The sequence below is a fragment of the Carlito syrichta genome, unplaced genomic scaffold, assembly GCF_000164805.1.
Source record: "Carlito syrichta isolate Samal-C Ts95f unplaced genomic scaffold, Tarsius_syrichta-2.0.1 Scaffold303292, whole genome shotgun sequence".
NCBI classification, from domain to species: Eukaryota; Metazoa; Chordata; class Mammalia; order Primates; family Tarsiidae; genus Carlito; species Carlito syrichta.
The window spans coordinates 553,808-573,164 of record NW_007247388.1 but is presented as its reverse complement, the minus strand read 5'-3'; positions in this window follow the sequence as shown (position 1 = coordinate 573,164).

Below are 19,357 nucleotides of genomic sequence, written 5' to 3'. Positions count from 1 at the left end.
GCAGTGTAGCGATTCCTAAAAGCTCTAAAAATTGACCTTCCATATGACCCTGCAATCCCCCTACTGGGAATATACCCTGAAGAACACAAATCACTCTATAAAAAAAGATACCTGCACACGTATGTTTATCGCAGTGTTGTTCACAATAGCAAGAACCTGGAAACAACCATGCTGCCCATAAAAAGAGGACTGGATTAAAAAAATATGGTACATATACACGATGGAATACTACGCAGCCATAAAAAAGAACAAAATCATTAATTTCGCTGCAACCTGGATGGAACTAGAGTCTATAATACTGAGTGACCTCTCACAGAAACAAAGATTCGAATATCACATGTTCTCACTCATATAATGGACCTTGAACATCCAATGTAATACTATAAGAAAATGACTGACAGTACTGGGAAACTATGGGGGGGAGGGGGATGGGATTAACAGTAGCAAATATCTGTCGGGGGATGGGAAAACACCTCTTATCAACAGGATGCCTGAACGAAATGTAATTGTACACCTAACCCTTAACTGTACCCCACAAAACCATAATAAAAAATACTGATTAATGAAAAAAAAAAAAAAAAGAAAGTGGGAGGGAATGGTGATATTCACAAAACATTTTAACAAAGCACTGGTCAAGTTTTCATCCTAGTTAAATGTTTTGATTACTCCCCTCTTTTAAAACAAACAAACAAAAAAAACCCTAAAATATTCTTTGAATTTCCAGAGTTTATCATATCTAAGTACAGACTTCATTATCTTTTGGAAATGTTTCAGAGTCTCTTTTGTTTGCAAGAATTTATCGCCAAGATTATATGACAGTAAGAATTCATTTTAAACAACAGATGCTGGTGAGAACGCAAAGAAAAAGAAATGCTTCTACACTGCTGGTGGAAATGCAAACTAGTGCAACCTCTTTGGAAGACAGTGTGGAGATTCCTGAAAGAACTAGAAATTGACCTTCTATATGACCCAGCAATTCCCCAACTGGGAATATACCCGAAGGAACTCAAATCATTCTACAAAAAAGATACCTGCACACGCATGTTTGCTGCAGCTCTATTTACAATAGCAAAAGCATGGAACCAACCATGCTGCCCACCAAAGTTGGACTGGATTTAAAAAATGTGGTACATACACACAATGGAATATTATGCAGCCATAAGGAAGGACAAACATATGGACTTCGCAGCAACTTGGATCGATTTAGAGTTGATCATACTCAATGATCTATCACAGAAACAAAGAACAGAGCACCATATATTTTCACTCATAAGCAGACCTTGAACAATTATCATAATACCATAAGAAAGGGATTGGCAGTAGTGGGAAACTGTCAGGGAAGGGGGAGCAGGATTGGCAGTTGAAGGAAACTGCTAGGAAGGGAGGAGTACACTTCATCAACAAGGGTACCTGCATAATCAATGTTTGTATACCTAACCCTGAATTGTACCCCACGTCTTTATAATAAAAAAATTTTTTTAAATGAAGACAAATTTATGGACTTCATAGCAACTTGGATAAATTTAGAATCTCTCATACTCTCATACTGTGATCTATCACAGAAACAAAGAACAGAGCACTATATGTTCTCACTCATAAGCGGACCTTGAACAATTATCATAATACTATAAGACAGGGATAGGCAGTAGTGGAAAACTGCCAGGGCGTGGGGGTGGGATTGGCAGTTGAAAGAAACTGCCAGGGGAAGGAGGGACACATCTCATCAGCAAGAGTACTTTCATAATGAACATTTGCATACCTAACCTTGAATTGAAGGAGGGACACATCTCATCAGCAAGAGTACCTTCATAATGAACATTTGCATACCTAACCCTGAATTGTACCCCATGTCTATAAAATAAAAAAATAAAATAAAATAAAAAGAATTTGTTTCATAAGAAACTGAAGTGTAAAAAAGAAGTTTATTATAAATTTTGCCTCTGGAATATGGAACTCCCCTCTCCCTTTTTTTCTTTTTTGAGTTGGCCAACTTATTAACCCAGCATCGTTTGTTCTAATGCTTCTTGTGGGCAGCTTCCATCTGTTGGGCTATTGTGTCCTGATTTCTCTGTCCCTGAGTTGTAAGTTTGCGACTCTCATCTTGGTCTTTTTGTACCATTTTCAGCCCCTCCAGAGATGGAGGACCCGGTGAGCCACACTCTTGGAGCCCTGGCTGAAGCCTTGGTTTTCTTGATGTCACCCATGAATCTTGGTCATGGAGCCAATCCCAGTGCTGCCAAGGAGGTGCAGGTGACTCATGGTGGCAATAGCTCATGTGTAGAACCAGTTCTCATCCCAGGAGCAAGCTCCTTATGCTTTGTCAACTCAGTCATGTCCTCCCACTCAGAGACTTGCAGCTTCCCAGATTCCTTGAAGAAGATGCCAGAACTCTGACGAGACCCTGCAGGTTCATGTCTTTTACAGTAATTCCAGGCATTGTGTAGCAACACTCTGCCAGCTAGGGAAAAACTACCCCTCATTTTTGCACAAGGAAAATATTCAAGAGACACATAACACCATCTCCTCAACTAAGCACACACACACACACACACACACACACACACACACACACACACCCCATCAGATGTGGGAATGAATGGTTCTCATTTGACTGTACACATTTGCAAGTTACATGAATAAATGCAACACATCATGTGACCACATGTGGAACCTTTTCTTAGAGCTTTTAAAGGGTGAACATTTAACACTAATAGATAATATTAATGACTTCAACTGACCAATTTAAATTGGCCAGTTGAAGAAAACAGTAAATCTGAAGACCTAAAAAATCTTTTTTTGTATTTTCCTACCTTTATAACTTTATCTGAACTTTTTTGACATACTATGCACAAAACTTTCTCCATACATACAGCCATTTGACATTCTTATGTTCCTAGATTCTTCAGCTACTCATTCATTCAAGCAATCAAAATAAGTGTACGCACAGTGAGGAAAATTCAAAGAAATATAAAACTATTTGTCCTTAGAGAACTTACAGTCTCATTGGAGACATAAGAGGTATTTAAAGTTTAATAACAAAACAATATGGTAACCCAAATGATATAACAAGAAAATAAATGGTAAAGGTCAAAATTCTAGGATAGGAAAATAAGTAAAGCAAGCATTCATTTGCCTCAAAGTTTAGAGAAGGATGCATTTGCTGGGAGATGAACTGGTCATGGAAATTTCATAGTGAAGAAAACTTGACCTGACCTGAAGGGAAAAAAAAAAGTATTTGGAAAAGCTAAAAAGAGGTTGAAGAATATTCCCAAGATAGACATCTTTGTGAATAAAGGCTCATAGAATGTCTGAAGGTCATTCATACAATTTTCTGGTCACTAGTCCACTTTGCTGGATTATATACAAAACATTCAAAATTAAGTCAACTAAACCAAAAGCTTACTAGTAAAAGTCCAAGCAAGAAACAACATCAAAAGTGCCAGAAACTCTGCGCTCAGCACCTGAGCATAACTTCCTTTTGGAAGCTCACCCATATCCCTAAATCTCTAAATATCTGACATTTGTTAATATATGTTAACAACATTTATTTTGTGTTATCTAATTATATTATGTTAAGCACAATTTGGGAAGATAAGAAAAGCATTTAATTTGGAGAAGATAAGGCAACACATGAAACAATTAGAAAGTAATAATATGGATGTATTTATTTTATGCAATTAAACAATATATTTGGTGTTGTTCAGACTAGAGAGGAGTCAGACAATAGGGATAACGATTAGAGTGTCAAAATAATTGAAAGAAGGGCTTTCTAGGTTTTGGGGAGAAGTTGGCCAAAGTGAGGCAGCTAAAGTGTGTTTCTCCTACAGAGTAAACCAATATAGAGGGATTTTCCTCAGCATCCAGAGAGGAACTGGGCCAACAACACACTCCATGACTCCTCAAAAAAAATGAAAATAAACACATAGTACAAAGAAGAGAAAAATCCATCGACCTGGGCTGGAATTAACTTTACTCTCACCTAGACCACCATAGAACACTGGCAGTCTCCAGACACAGAGGGGAAGGTGAGTGAGGAGAATTCAAGAGTGCTCCTGCCATGGGCTTGGTGGGCCATCTGAGCCTTGTGAGACTCTAGTCCCCCAGGGAAACTGCCTTCCTTCCCCACAGCCTGCTCCGTGGAAACCCACATGGAATGCTGCAGCCCCAGCCACCACAACCCAGGAACTTAACCTTTGCGAGGCTGTTTTCGAGTCAACCTGGGAGAAGATGGGCCCCAAGGATTAAGCTCTGCACAACAGCCAGTTCCTAGCTGGGGTTGCTATATGAGATCACCTGAGCCGCTGAGGTTGGCTGCACTTTGACATTCAGATGGTAAAGTGCCTGAGGCCAAGGCCTGTTGAGTGAGACTTGTTGCCATAGTAACCTCTCAATCTTCATGTAAACTCTCCTTCTTTTTTTTTTCTTTTTTTTTTATAATTAATCAGTATTTTTTATTATGGTTTTGTGGGGTACAGTTAAGGGTTAGGTGTACAATTACGTTTCATTCAGGCACCCTGTTGATAAGAGGTGTTTTCCCAGCCCCAGACAGATATTTGCTACTGTTAATCCCATCCCCCTACCCCCCATATTTTCCCAGTACCGTCAGTCATTTTCTTATAGTATTACATTGGATGTTCAAGGTCCATTATATGAGTGAGAATATGTGATATTCTGATCTTTGGTAAACTCTCCTTCTATGCCTGCCCTGTGCTGCTCCAGTTGCCTGGGACTACCACCTAATCTCCACTGGGTGGTCAGGAGCAGGCATTTGTCGGGTGCTTTGGTCCCTTTCCAACTGCACGCCCTACAAAGGCTCCAAACAGACAAAGAATTTGAGGAATCCTCAGAGCTCTGCCCTCTATCTGGGTTAGCTGGGCACTTCCTTGGGGCAACACACACCAAGGAGAAACCCCACAGCCACCAATGCAACTAGCTTTCTCCCACAAGCACTACCTCCTGGTCAGAGGTCAAATGAGAAGGAGCCAAAAAAAATAATTCTGACAATATGAACAAAGAGAGTTCTTCAACACCCCCAAAAGACCACACTAACTCTTCAGCAATGAATTGCAACCAAAACAAAATATTTGAAATTTCAGACACAGAATTCAAAAGATTGATTATAAAATTGAAAAAATGAGCCTCAGAAGAATATTGAAAACCAACAAAAAGAAATTTTAAAAAACGATTCTGGATGTAGATGAAAATTTATCCAGTGATAGACACTTTAAAAAAAAACAAGCTGAAATTCTGAAAATGAAAAGATTATTCAGGAAATTACAAAATGCAGTGGAAAATTTTAACAATAGACTAGAACAAGCAGAAGAAAGAATCTCAGAACTTGAAGACAAGGCTTCTGAATTAGCCCAAGCAGACAACAATAAAGAAAGCAGAATCAAGAGAATGGAAAAAAATCTCCAAGAACAGTGGGATTAGGTAAAATGTCCAAACCTAAGAATTGTAGGTGTTACTGAGGAAGAAGATAATGCAACAGGTTTGGGAAACCTATTTGACAGAAAATGGAGGAAAACTTCCCTGGCCTTGCCAAAGATTTAAATATCTCGACACAAGGAGCCCAAAGAATCTCCAGAAACTTCATTGCAAAAAGGTCCTCCTCAGGGCATATAATCATCCAGTTCTGCAAAGTTAATATTAAGGAAAAAATTTTAAGATGCAGGGCAGATTCAACATCTGCAGGACCAAAAATGTAATTAAATACATCAACATATAAAAATAGGAAGCATATGATTATACCATTAGATGTTGAAAAAACTTTTGATAAAATTCAGCAGCCCTTCTTGATAAAAACTCTTGAACACCTAGGCAAGGAGGCATATTTTTATCTCAAAATAGCAAGAACCATCTATGATAAACCCACAGCCAACATATTGCTAAACAGATAAAAATTGGAAGCATTTCTCCTGAAAACCAGAACAAGACAAAGCTGTCCATTTGCTTTCACCCCTCCTGTTCAATATAGTATTGAAAGTTTTAGCTAGGGCAATCAGACAAGAGAAGGAAATCAGGGGCATCCAAATAGGAAAAAAGGAAGTCAAGTTACCCCTCTTTGCTGATGATATGATTCTCTAGAGGTATACCTCGAAAATCCAAGAGAATCTATCAAAAATCTTCTTGCACTGATAAAGGACTTTGGCAAAGTCTCAGAGTACAAAATCAATGTGCAAAAGATATTCACATTCTTATACACCAAAACAAAAAGGCAGAAAACCAACAACAAAAAAAGCACAATCCCAATCACAATAGCCACACACAAAAAAATTAAATACCTTGACATCTTCCTAACCAAAACAGTGAAAGACCTTTACAATGAAAACTACAAAACATTGCTCAAAGAAATCACAGATTATACAAGCAAATGGAAAAATATTCCATGCTCATGAACTGGAAGAATCAACATTGTTAAGATGTACATACTACCCAAGGCAATCTACAGATTTAATGCAGTACCCATTAAATTATCAATATCATTCTTCTCAGACCTGGAAATGATAATACAGAAATTCATATGGAAACATAAATGACCACGAATAGCCAAAATAATCCTCAGCAAAAGAAACAAAGCAGGAGGTGTCACACTTACAGACTTTAAACTTTATTATAAGGTTACAATAATCAAAACAGCCTGATACTGGTATAAGAACAGGCATATAGACCAATGGAACAGGATAGAGATTCTGGAAGCAAAACCTCAATTTCTCAACCAACTCAACTTTGACAAAACCTCCACCACAAACCACCGGGGAGAGGAAAACCTATACAGTAAATGGTGCTGGGAAAACTGGCTGACCACATGCAGAAGATTAAAACAAGACCTCTATCTATCACCATATACAAAAATCAACTCTAAATGGATCAAAGACCTAAACATAGAATCTCAAACTATAAAAATCTTAGAAAATGCAGGAGATACCCTAATGGAAATTGGAACTGGCAACCAATTCCTGATCAAAACCCCAAATGCTTAGGCCACAAGAGATAAGATAGACAAGGGGACCTCATCAAACTGAAAAGCTTCTGCAAAGCAAAAGAAACCATCAAGTGAGTGAGGACACGGCACACAAAATGGGAAAAAATATTTGCCAACTGCATATCTGACAAAAGCCTAACATCTAGATTTGCTAGGAACTCAAATGTGCTGAAAAGAAAAAAAACAAACAGCCCTATTAAAAAGTGGGTAAGAGATATGAATAGGCATTTCTCAAAAGAAGACATACGAGCTGCCAAAAACACATGAAAAAGTGCTCGACCTCACTAATCATTAAAGAAATGCAAATTAAAACCACACTGACATACCATCTAACTCCAGTCAGGATGGCCATCACCAATAACTCAAAAAGCATCAGATGCTAGAGAGGATGTGGTGAAAAGGGAACACTTCTACACTGTTGGTGGTAGTGTAAATTAGCACAACCTCTGTGGAAAACAGTGTGGCGATTCCTAAAAGATCTAAAAATTGACCTTCCATACAACCCAGCAGTCTCCATTCTGGGAACCCCAAGGAATTCAAGCTATTCTATGAAAAATATCCCTGCACATGCATGTTTATTACAGCATTATTTACAATAGCAAAAACCTGGAACCAACCGTGCTGCCCATCAAAAGTGGACTGGATAAAGAAAATGCAGAACATATACACAATGGAATATCATGCAGCCATAAAGGACAAAATTATGAACTTCGCAGCAACTTGGATGTATATAGAGTCTATAATACTTGGTGATCTATCTCAGAAACAAAGAACTGAGCATCACATGTTCTCATAAGCAAATCCTGAACAATTATCATAATACTATAAGAAAGGAATTGACAGTCATGGGAAACTGGCAGGGGAGGGAGTTTCATCAGTAAGGGACCTGATCACAAACCAGGTGACATGGGGACCAAAGTGAGGCCCGAACTTTACCTGTACAATGACCGTTTGTATTCCTAACTCTAAGTTGTACCCCATATCTTTAAACTAAAAATTAAAAAAAAGAAAGATAGCAAGTGTTAGAGAGTATATGGAGAAAAAAACAAATAAACTAAAACAAAGAAAAACTGGCAACTGTTGAGGAGAATGTAAATTAGTACAGCCATTATGAAAACAGCATGGCTGTTCCTCAAAAACTGCAACTAAAACTGATACATGATCCAGTAATCTCACTGTTGGGTATGTATTCAAAAGATAATAAATCAGTATGTCACATAGAAAAAAAATTAAATCAAGATGAAAAATTTAAAATTACTCGAAACAAATGATAACAATGAAACAAGTTATCACTTAAAACCTGTAGGACACAGCCAAAGCTGTGCTCATAAGATAATATATAGCACTCAAGGTCTACATTAATGAGACTGAAAGATTGCATGCTGAAAATCTAACATCACATCTTAGGGAAGTACAAAAACATGAACAATTCAAGCTCTAAGCTAGCAGAAGAAAAGAAATAAAGAAGATCAGAGCAGAACTAATGAAATTGAAATTTTAAAAAGTATGTAAAAGATCAATGAAACAAAAAGTTGCTTCTTTGAAAAGATCAGCAAAATTTATAGACCACTAGCTATATTAAGAAACGAAGACAGAAGATTCAAATTACCTCAATTGGGAATGAAGATGGAGACATTATAACTGATATGACAGAAATTCAAAAGATCATCTAAGACTATTATAAACCCCTCTGTGCAAACTGGACAATCTAGAAGAAATCAATCAATTATTGGAAACATACAAGCCCCCCACAACTTTGAATCAGGAAGAAATAGAAACTCTGAATAGACAAATAATAAGTAGCAAGATTAAAACAGTAGTTTGCAGTCTTCCAACAAAAATGAAAGTCCAGGACCTGATAGACTCGCAGCAGAATTCTACCAGACCTTCAAAGGAGAACTGGTACTAATTTTACTGAAGCTATATCACAAGACTGAAGAAGAGGGAATACTCCCTAACTCGTTCTACGAAGCCAGTATCACTCTGATACCAAAGCCAGGAAAAGACACAACAAAAAAGAAAACTACAGGCCACTATTCCCTATGAACATAGATGCAAAAATCCTCAACAAAATATTGACAAGCTGAATTAAACAGCACATTAAAAAAAAAATAGTTAACCACATCCAAGCAAGTTTTATCCCAGGGTTGCAAGGGTGATTCAACATATGCAAGTCAATAAATGTGATCCACTACATAAACAGAATTAAAAACAAAAACTAAACCGGGCTCGGTGGCTCAGCCTATAATCCCGCACCTTTGGGAGGCTGAGGTGAGTGGATTGCCCAAGCCCGTGGGTTCGAGACCTGCCTGGGCAACTTGACGAGACCTCATCTCTACAATAAATCAAAAATCAGCCGGGCATGGTAGCGCACGCCTGTAATTCCGGCTACTGGGAAGGCTGAGGTGGAAGGATCGCTGGAGCCCGATGGGTCGAGGCTGCGGTGGCCGGGGGCAGGCAGTGCACTCCAGTCTGGGCAACGGAGTGAAACTCCAACTCAAAAAAACCCACAAAACTACATAATCATTTCAATAGAAGCAGAAAAAACACTTGATAAAATCCAGCATCTCTTCATGATAAAAACCTTCAGCAAAATAGGCACAGAAGGAACATTCCTCAAAACAATAAAAGCTATATATGACAAACCCACAACCAATGTCATTCTAAATGGAGAAAAGGTGAATACATTTCCGCTCAGAACTGGAACAAGGCAAGGATGCCCACTTTTACCACTCCAATACAACATATCACTGGAAGTCCTAGCCAAAGCAGTCATGGAAAGGAAAGAAAGGAAGGGAGGGAAGGAGGGAGAAAGCATATTCAAATTGGAAAATAAGAAATCAAACTATCTCTGTATGCTGATGATATGATCTTATTCCCAGAGAATCCTAAAGAATCCTCCAAAAGACTCCTGGACTTGATAAATAAATCTGGTAACGTTTCAGGATACAAAATCAACATGCACAAATCAGTAGCACCGCTATACACCAATAGTGAACAAGCTGATAATCAAATCAAGAACTCAATTCCATTTACAATAGCAGACAAAAGGCAAAAATACCTAGGAATATATTTAACCAAGGAGGTGGAAGATCTCTAGAGGAGAACTACAAAACTCTGTAGAGGATACAAACAAATGTGTAGGACACAACAAATGGAGATTCTGCTCATGGACTGGCAGAATCACAATTGCTAAAATGATCATATTACCCAAAGTAATATACAGACTCAACACAATCCCTATCAAACTAACAACATTATTTTTCACAAAATTAGAAAAAACAATCCTAATACTCATATGAAACCAAAAAAGAACCAGAATAGCCAAATTATCCTTAGCAAAAAGAACAAAGTTTGCACACACACACACACACACACACACACACACACACACACACACACACACACACTGAAATACTATTCAACTATCAGAAGGAATGAAATGATGCCTTTTGCAGCAACTTGGATGGAATTGGAGAACATTACCCTAAATGAACTAATGCAGGAACAGAAAACCAAACACTACATGTTTTCAAGAAACCTCAAAAACATAAAGAATGGCATAATGGATACTGGAGACTCAGAAGAAGAGAGGGGGAGTGGAGGAACAAAAAAAATCACCTGTTGCGTGCAATGTGACAGGCGGGGGGTGGAGGTTACATTTAAAGCCAGACCAAAATCTATTTGTTGTAGCCCTAAGACTATTAAAATTTAAAAAATAAAAATAGAATACATAATACTCAGTGATCTATCACAGAAACTGAGTACCACATGTTCTTACTCATAAGCAGACATTGAAAGATTATCATAATACTATAAGAAAGGGATTGGCAGTAGTGGGAAACTGCCAAGGGACAGAAGGGGACATACCTCATCAACAAAGGTACCTGCATAATGACCATTTGTATACCTAACCCTGAATTGTACTACACATCTTTAAAATAAAATTTTTTTAAATGGCCAGGTTTGGTGGCTCAGCCTGTAATCTCCAGTATTTTGGGAGGCCAAGGTGAGGGGATTGCCTGAGCCCGTGGGTTCGAGACCAGCCCAGGCAACTTGGCGAGACCTCACCTCTAGTATAAATCAAAAAATTAGCCAGGCATGATAGCACACACCCATAGATCCAGCTACTTGGAAGACTGACGCAGAAAGATCGCCAGAGCCCAGCAGGTCAACACTGGGGTGGTCATGAGTATGCCACTGCACTCCAGCCTGGGTGACAGAGTGAGACTCCAACTCAAAAATAAATAAATAAATAAATAAATAAAGTCTACTAGATGAAGAAAATGTGGCACATATACACAATGGAATACTACACAGTTATAAAGAAGGACAAAATCATGGACTTCTTATTGGAAGTGACTGGAGACAATTACTCTAAGCAATCTGTCGCAGAAACAAAGAACCAAATACCACATGTTCTCACTCACAAGTGGGGCCTGAACATTACTGACAATAGCACAAGAAAGGGATCGACATATCCAGGAAAGGGAAAAATGGAGGGCACATAGCAACGAAGAGCATACCTGATCCTAAACCAGGGGAAGTGAGGACTAATTGGAGGCTCAAACTTCATCTGCACATAGATTACTTATGTACCTAATTCTGTCTTGTTTCCCACATCTTTAAAATAAAATAAAGTACTAAATAATAAAAATAAATAAATAAAAATAAATTAAATTTTAAAAAAGAAGAGCTTTTTAGGTTCTGGTGTTGTACAAGCAAAGACAGATAAAAATCATTTGTATGTTGTATGCATATGATCACAAGACCAGTCTATGTAGAAGAAAGCATATGTGCCAGGAAATAGTGAGAGAAAAAGAACAGACAGAGTAAAGCAGTATTGTAGAACAGGGGCTAGAAATTACGGTCAGTGGCCTATTTCTCTAAATAAATATTTAGTGGAACAAAGCCACATTTGTTTGTTTACAGATAGTCTGTAGCTGCTTTCACACCACAATGGTAGAACTGAACAATTCTGATAGTGACCCTATCCATAAAACCTGAAATACTTACCATCTGGTCCTTTACAGGGAAAATTTGCCAATTATTGTATAAACATGCAAATATTTGGGAAGAAAGAAGAAAACAAATATGGAGCTCTAAAATCTCAACCGATATGTTATTTTTCTTTATACTGATCCAGACATACACATTTGCTTACACTGTCCCAGCTCCATAGGTCTTCTGACAAAGGACAGATTAAAGACTGAAAAAAAAGGCAGTGGGATTTAGAGAGTTGATGCATATATACAAATTCTAGGATAAGAAAATGATTGATCCAGAAGATTAATTGAGAATGAGGTCAGACAAGGAAAAACTGAAGGAAAAGCACCAAGTAACACACTGCATAAATCCAAGCACTGGTCCTCATAAGGACTGAAGAAGAAAATGACAATTCAGAGGAACACTTCAAAGGATGTCCTGGTGACAAATTAGGGTAGTGTAAGGGAAGGAACATTAGACCAGGAGTAATAGAATTGGGTTCTAGTTCCTTGTCTGCCATTTACTAGCTCAATGTCTTTAGCAAAGACACTTTATGAATCTCCATTTACTCACTTACAACATGAGGAGATTGATAGAAACATTAACATGTGCCATTTCTGAGTACCTACTTGGTGCCAGCTACTGAGCAAAACAGTACTAAAAAAAAAAATCCTTACAAAAGGCCTAGCCCATTTCACAGATGAGGCTCAGAAAGGTTTGGTACGTTGTTTGTTATGACATAGCTAGGAGAGTGGCAAAATAACTTCTGAATTTAGTATTTGATCTCCTAATGCACACCGAATCACATAATATAAATGTTCACTTATCAGATAAAGGGTGGTCATACTTCATTCTAGGAAGTCCTGTATCATCTTTCTCTAAAGCATTTAGGTAGTTAAGATTTCCCGTCCCACTGCCCCTCTAAAATAGAGTTTATTCATGCTCAGCAAATATCCGTGTGTTTCTTTGCATTTCAGATACTCTCGTAGTTTACGTGACTATGGTCTAGCCAGGGAGATGTAGGTAGGAGTGGAGTGATGTAAGTCACTTTCATACTTGGCCCCTGAAAACAAAATAATAACTAACATAGACAATGCTCTGTAGTTCTCAATGAATAGGCTTTCACATATAAATTATCTCATTTGGCTCTCACAACAAAGAGCTAGAGTCATTAGCATCAGAGACGTGATTACACATAAAGAATCTTAGTCCCAACAAGATCAGGTAATTTGATTATTCTGAAGGAAAAAAGATGTCTCTTAAGGATAATGTGTCTTTCTTTTTTTGCATCCTAGTAACTAACCTGTGCCCAGAACATAGGAGCCTACTAGGTGTCTATTTATTGAATGAAGTAACCAACATCTGTCTATAAACGGGGTTCAACTGGACATATACAGGCAGTTTTTGTAAATAATAGCAGTGACTGAGAATCTAAAAGTTTAGCAATATATATCACTTTTTCATAGTTAAATTGTATTTTATAAGTTTTCTTCCTCTGAGCAGTTCTTCAGTTTACAACCAATATCAATTATAATAGTTTGCCTAGCAGGCCATAATTTCTTTCTCTTCTGATCCCATTCTCTTTTTCCATTCAGTGACAACTTCAAATAGGTGGTGAACCAGTCTTGGGCTCCCATCCTATCTTTTGGCAAATGTGAGACAGCACCATCTAGGCCCCCTTATCCTGGATTGGTTTCTCTTCTGGGTCCATGTGGACATTCAGGAATGTTAAATAAAATTCATTGGATTCAAGCCTGGATCCCGTCTTTAGGGGAGTAAGCTAACTGTTCTGTCATCTTGTTTACTCTTTGAAGCGGCTTTTTTTTTTTTCACTTCTGCTGGAATTTAGTGAGAAAATGGCTTCAGCTGGATCAGCCTTGATGTGATAACAAAAATAGAAATGAATGGTGAATAAAAAAAAATCAAAAGGTTTGCTCTTTGAGATATAATTTAGTGTCTGGCAGGAATAATTCCAGAAAATTGTGTCCACTTCCTGATCACATAACTAAACAAACAATGAGGGGAGATGGCCCGCTGAGAGACATTTTCACATTAAAAGGTGCTAAAAATGGGCTAGATCTCCTCACAGCCCTGTTGGAAGCCTCCGTTCAATTTTTAGTCATTTCCTCTCTGTCCCCAAACTGGTAGCAACTGGCAAAGCTGAGAGAAAAAAAGGCTTCACTTCCATGCTGACCCACCCAACCATCTGAGGAATGATTGGCAAGGGAAGGGAATCCTGTCCCTCCAAGACATTTTCAGATGGTTGCAGGGAGAGAAACTGAGAGACAGAAGGGAAAAGTCAAAAAGATGAGAAGGCTTTGAAGGACTCTTCTTAGGTAGAGACCTAAAATTAGTCAAAAATCACACAAAGTCATTCTGACCCAGAAGAGCTATGTGGATTAGACCTGCTGATACTCAGATATTACAAAAAAAGATGGAAGTCAAGTAAGCATAAATATGCAGCATTAGATATATCCTCTCCAACAAAGTTATCGGTGCTCTCTTTTGAGCCTTGTGAATAAACATTTAATAATCACGCAAGTATCACAGTCTATAGTTAATAGCCTTCTATAAGTTACTTACACAGTCAGAATTCCCAATGGAAGTATCATGTCCTCTGCATCAATGATATTCATGAAAGTAATGATTCAACAAACAGTTTGAGTGCCTCCTCTGGACCAGGCATTATACTAGATATTGGATATCTAAAGATGGAGGAGACATTATCTTTTGGAATTCACAGTCTAGAGCTCAACTATGACACTACAGACATTTTGAGCTGCATAATTCTTTGTCAACAGGATGCCATACACATTGCAGGATGTTTAGGCCTACACTCACTAAATACCAGTAGCACCCTACCCCAGCTGTGCTATCAGAATGTTATAACAACCAAAAATGTCCCCAGACATTGCCAAATGTCCCCTGGACAAAGGGTAAAATCTCATAGCCAGTTGAGACCCACCGGTTTAAAGAGAGAGGCAAATCTCTGTGAGCTAATAATTGCAATGCAATGAAATGGACTCGAATTTGTATAAAATACTATGAGAGCACTCAAAAGAGAGCAACTAGATAATCTGAAGTACATAAGTCAGGAGATAAATGTTCTTGCATGTATTAAGCACACCCAATTACCAAGTATATAAAAATGCAGACAATAAACACTATAGAAACACTTAAAGAACACTTTCCTTTCTATGTGTCATGCACTGTTCTAAGCATTTTGCAGACATTAACTCATTTAATACTCACAACAGCCCTATGAGGTGGAGTCTGATTATCCTCATTTTAAAATAAAGAAACTGAGGTATGGAGAGGTTAAGTAACTTGCCCAGGTCACAGAACCAATAAATGGTAGTGCTACGTCTCAATGAGGCTGCCAAAAAAATAAAGGTAAATAAATGTTTAAAAGGTAGTTTGTCTTTAGTAAGCATATTTTTAAATAATGTAGGAAAGAATACAAAGAGAATTAACCACAAAAAGGGATAAGCACTTCGAGTGGTGATAAGACAGGAAAAGGCAGGGGGCAGCCGATGTTACAAGAGGCAATGCTAGCCACTTGGGAAAATTGTAATTTAGAGACAGTTTGGCTACAGGGAAATCAGCCAGGGACTACAACTTGCGTGCAAATTTGCTCTAGCAAGAGTTACAGATACAAAATGAAAATAGAATCTTTATCCTGAAAACCAAAATAATTCTACTTAGCACAGCCCAATTTTCTATGGTTTTTAAAGAAGAGTACCCCCCAGAGCTCCTGGTAGTGTAGTAAGGGAAAAATAAAATTTTAGAATAAATATAGTATATTTTGCAATGTTCATTTTTTTAAATTTAATATTTTACAAACATAGAATAGGTATGTTGTAAATGTTATGTTAATTGCTGAGATCAACTCAAAGCATTCAGGAAACTTCAAGTGTGCAATGTCACTGCAGGCTATGCCCACAGGCCCCTGGGGGTATACATAACACTTTCTCCAGTTAGGATCATGTCACAAAAAGAAATTGGAAATCCCGACCTAGGGCATGGTGAGCATATGTAGTTGGTTAGGAATGTTTCTTAGAAACTGGAAGCTAAAAGGGGTGTTCTACTGTCACGTTTTACTTTAAAACCAAGCCACACCAAATGAGCTGTGTCATCAAAAATAGGCTTGTAGTGTATGAGCTATGTGGCACTTTTCGTGGCCAGTTTATGGTGCCAACTTGATGATGGAGTACCAGCCTACCTCAACCTGGAGCTGGTTGCATGGAAGGAGCGTCCTAAGAGGAAGTCAGAACCAGGTCTTGAACAAAGAGTTCTCCTTTGAGCCCTTGAGAAGCTCATTCAGCCATGTCTGTGACCAACTCCCAATTTAGGCCTTTAGACTTACTCTTCTCTCTGCCTCAAACACTGTTCCCCCAGATTGTGTGAGTGTGTGTGTGTGTGTTTTAAAACTTTTCTGTTCTGCTATTTCACAGCTCAGATGGACTATCTGGGAATAATTTGATTTTACATGCAATAGTTGTTTTTGGGTTTTTTGAGTAGAGGTCTCACTCTATCATCCAGCCTGGAGTGCAGTGGTACTGGGGCTTGAACTCCTGGGCTCTGGCAGTCTTCCCATCTCAGCCTCCTGAGTAGCTGGAACTACAGGCATGCAATCTCATGCCTGGCTAAATTTTTTTGTAGAGACGAGGTCTATGTTGCCTAGGCTGGTCTCAAACTCCCCAGACAGCTTTGTGACTCTCTCCCTCACCTTCTTCAGGTCACTACACACAGGCCATCTTCCCAACGAGACCCTAGCTACCTGACATAAAATTAGAAATTCTCCCCCTCTTCTTAATCTTTATTGATAACACTTATACCATCTTGTCAAGCTATATATTTTACTTGTTTATTTCATTTTTTCAATTGTCTAATTTCCACCATTAGAATACAAGCTCCATGAAGGAAGGACATTTTGTCTACTTTGTTTCCTACTGATATTCTCTAGTGTTAAGAATATATTAGTAAATGTTTGTGGAGTGAATCAGTTATGTCATTTAATCCTCACAAAGATGACACATCATTTAATGCTTCTTGTAGATGTGAGTTCTGCCATCAATGTTGTACCAATAACAAGGACAAATACACTAAGTCCAAGTATTCAATCACATATGTGGGCTCCCTTTATATAATGGGTACTGTTGCCTATTTTACAGATGAGAAAGTTGAGACTCAGAAAGGCAAGTAACCAGTTCAAGGCCACAGAATTAGAATTTAAGTCCAGGTCTGTCTCTCTTCAAAGTTACGTTCTTATAAACTCAATAAACATTTTGTGGATACAAATAATTATGAATGGTACTATTGTTATCATCACACTTTTCATTGGAAGAATAAAATTATTTGCCATTCATGAACTCACGGGATCCCCATAGAGCCCTGTGAAGGGGTAAGTGAATATATCATGCCCCTTCCCTCACAAATGAGAAAACTGAGAGCCTGAGAGATTCAACGACTTGCCAAGGTCATATATCCAGAAATAGAGACTGAGGGGCACTGCAAAAGCTCATTCTTGTCAACAGCTTTAGCCAAAGCATCCAAGTGTATACCCAAACGAAATGGCTTTCACTACCTTTCAATCCTGTGCAAAGTCAGGCTAAGTGAATGGAAGTTTTCATACATATCAATTTCTCCTATAACAATATAAATATTTATACCTGATTTCTCTCTGAGCTGTAGATTCCGTCTCAGAAGATCTCTACACAACCAAATAGTTCCATATTTGAATAAATAGGACTGGGCCAGGGAACACAATGCTTCAAACACAGAAAGTGGGAGTGATACTCTCCAGTTCCAGGGGGTGGCAGCAGTGAGGAAAGAAAAATCAATCTTTCTAAATATTGGGCATGGCACTCTGGAGCAGTTTCTGGGAGCTGTTACGGAATATTCTGTATAAGCCCACTCTAATGGTGAGACTAGGGCAAACATTTTGTACATGAATAAAACCCCAGAGAATTCCTGAATATATTAGGGAAGGCAGACACTAAGAGAGGCTGAGGCTAAATTTATTGCTAGTGCAATAAGCCAGTGGAGATTTGAGATTGTTCTTGGATATTGTCTTCTGGAAAGCTACTTGAGGGAGGGTGCAGTATTCAAGTCTCAAACTGTCAGTTAGGAACAGGACACCCCAGATCACACTGTATTTTGATTACCTACTTATCTGTGTTCTTTGATCACCCCACCCTCACCTTACTAGGGCGTAATGCTCTGGAAGGCAATAATTGGACCATGTTTCTCTTTGGACCCCAAGTACCCAGCACAATACCAAATACACACTACACATATGATAAATATCAGTCAAATAAAATTAAACAAACAAGATTTTATCACGGCATTTGTGTAGATATCAAAGCTACGGCTACTAGCCAACTGTTAATTTTGATAAAATAAAGATAGCTCTTTATTTTGTATTCCCAGTGTCTAGCACTGAGCCTGGTACATTGTAAGCTTTTTAAAATTCTTGCAATGAATGTTTGGGTGGATGGATAGATGGATGGGAGGAAGGATGTTACTAGACTTCAGATTTCCTACCATAATTCTTCTCCTTAACAATTTGCCTCATTCCAAAAAGATGTGGCACCCTTTGTAACCAGATATTGGTTTCTAATACCACTCTTCAATAAAAAGAATCAGAGATTTTTAGAGAATGATTCTAGGCTAATTGTAGGCTTGGGGCAGAGCATATACAAGATGAGCCTGGAGCATCTTATAGTGCCAGAAAGTAAGGAGGTGCTAAAAAATAATGATGGAAGTTTGTCAAAAGGACACAGGAACCAAGTGAAAAGGCTCCCAATGGCAAAGTCTGGAAGAATTTAAGTAACACAGTAAATAAAATAGTATCAGATTACAACCCAAAGTATAAAATAAATATTCATGAGGCTATACTAATATAAATGACAATAAATAAATTGGAGAAAATAGACAAATCTCTCATGCAGAAGAATTCCAAATCATTTATATGAGGAGGAGGAGCATAACTCCCCACACCTTAAGTGTAGGGTGGACATCGTGATTCCCTTCTAAAAGTACTGTATGACCTGGGGGAAAGAATAACTTTGTAATAGAGAACTTGACAAACAGTACATCGGCCAGGTGATCAAGGTTAGCATCAGTAGTGATAAATCATGTTAATAGCGTGTACCCTTGATATGATGTGATGAAAATGACACTTTACCTGTCTGGTCTTCCTCCCCAAAGTCCATGCTGTAGCCACAGGAGAGCAAACAAACTGAAGGACATTCTTTAAAAAAAATATACCCCTCAAAGTTGTAAAGGTCATCAAAAACAAGGAACTTGCTATGGCCAAGAAGACCAAAAAATGAAATATGGTATCTTGGATGGACTCCTGGAACAGAAAAATATCACTAGGTA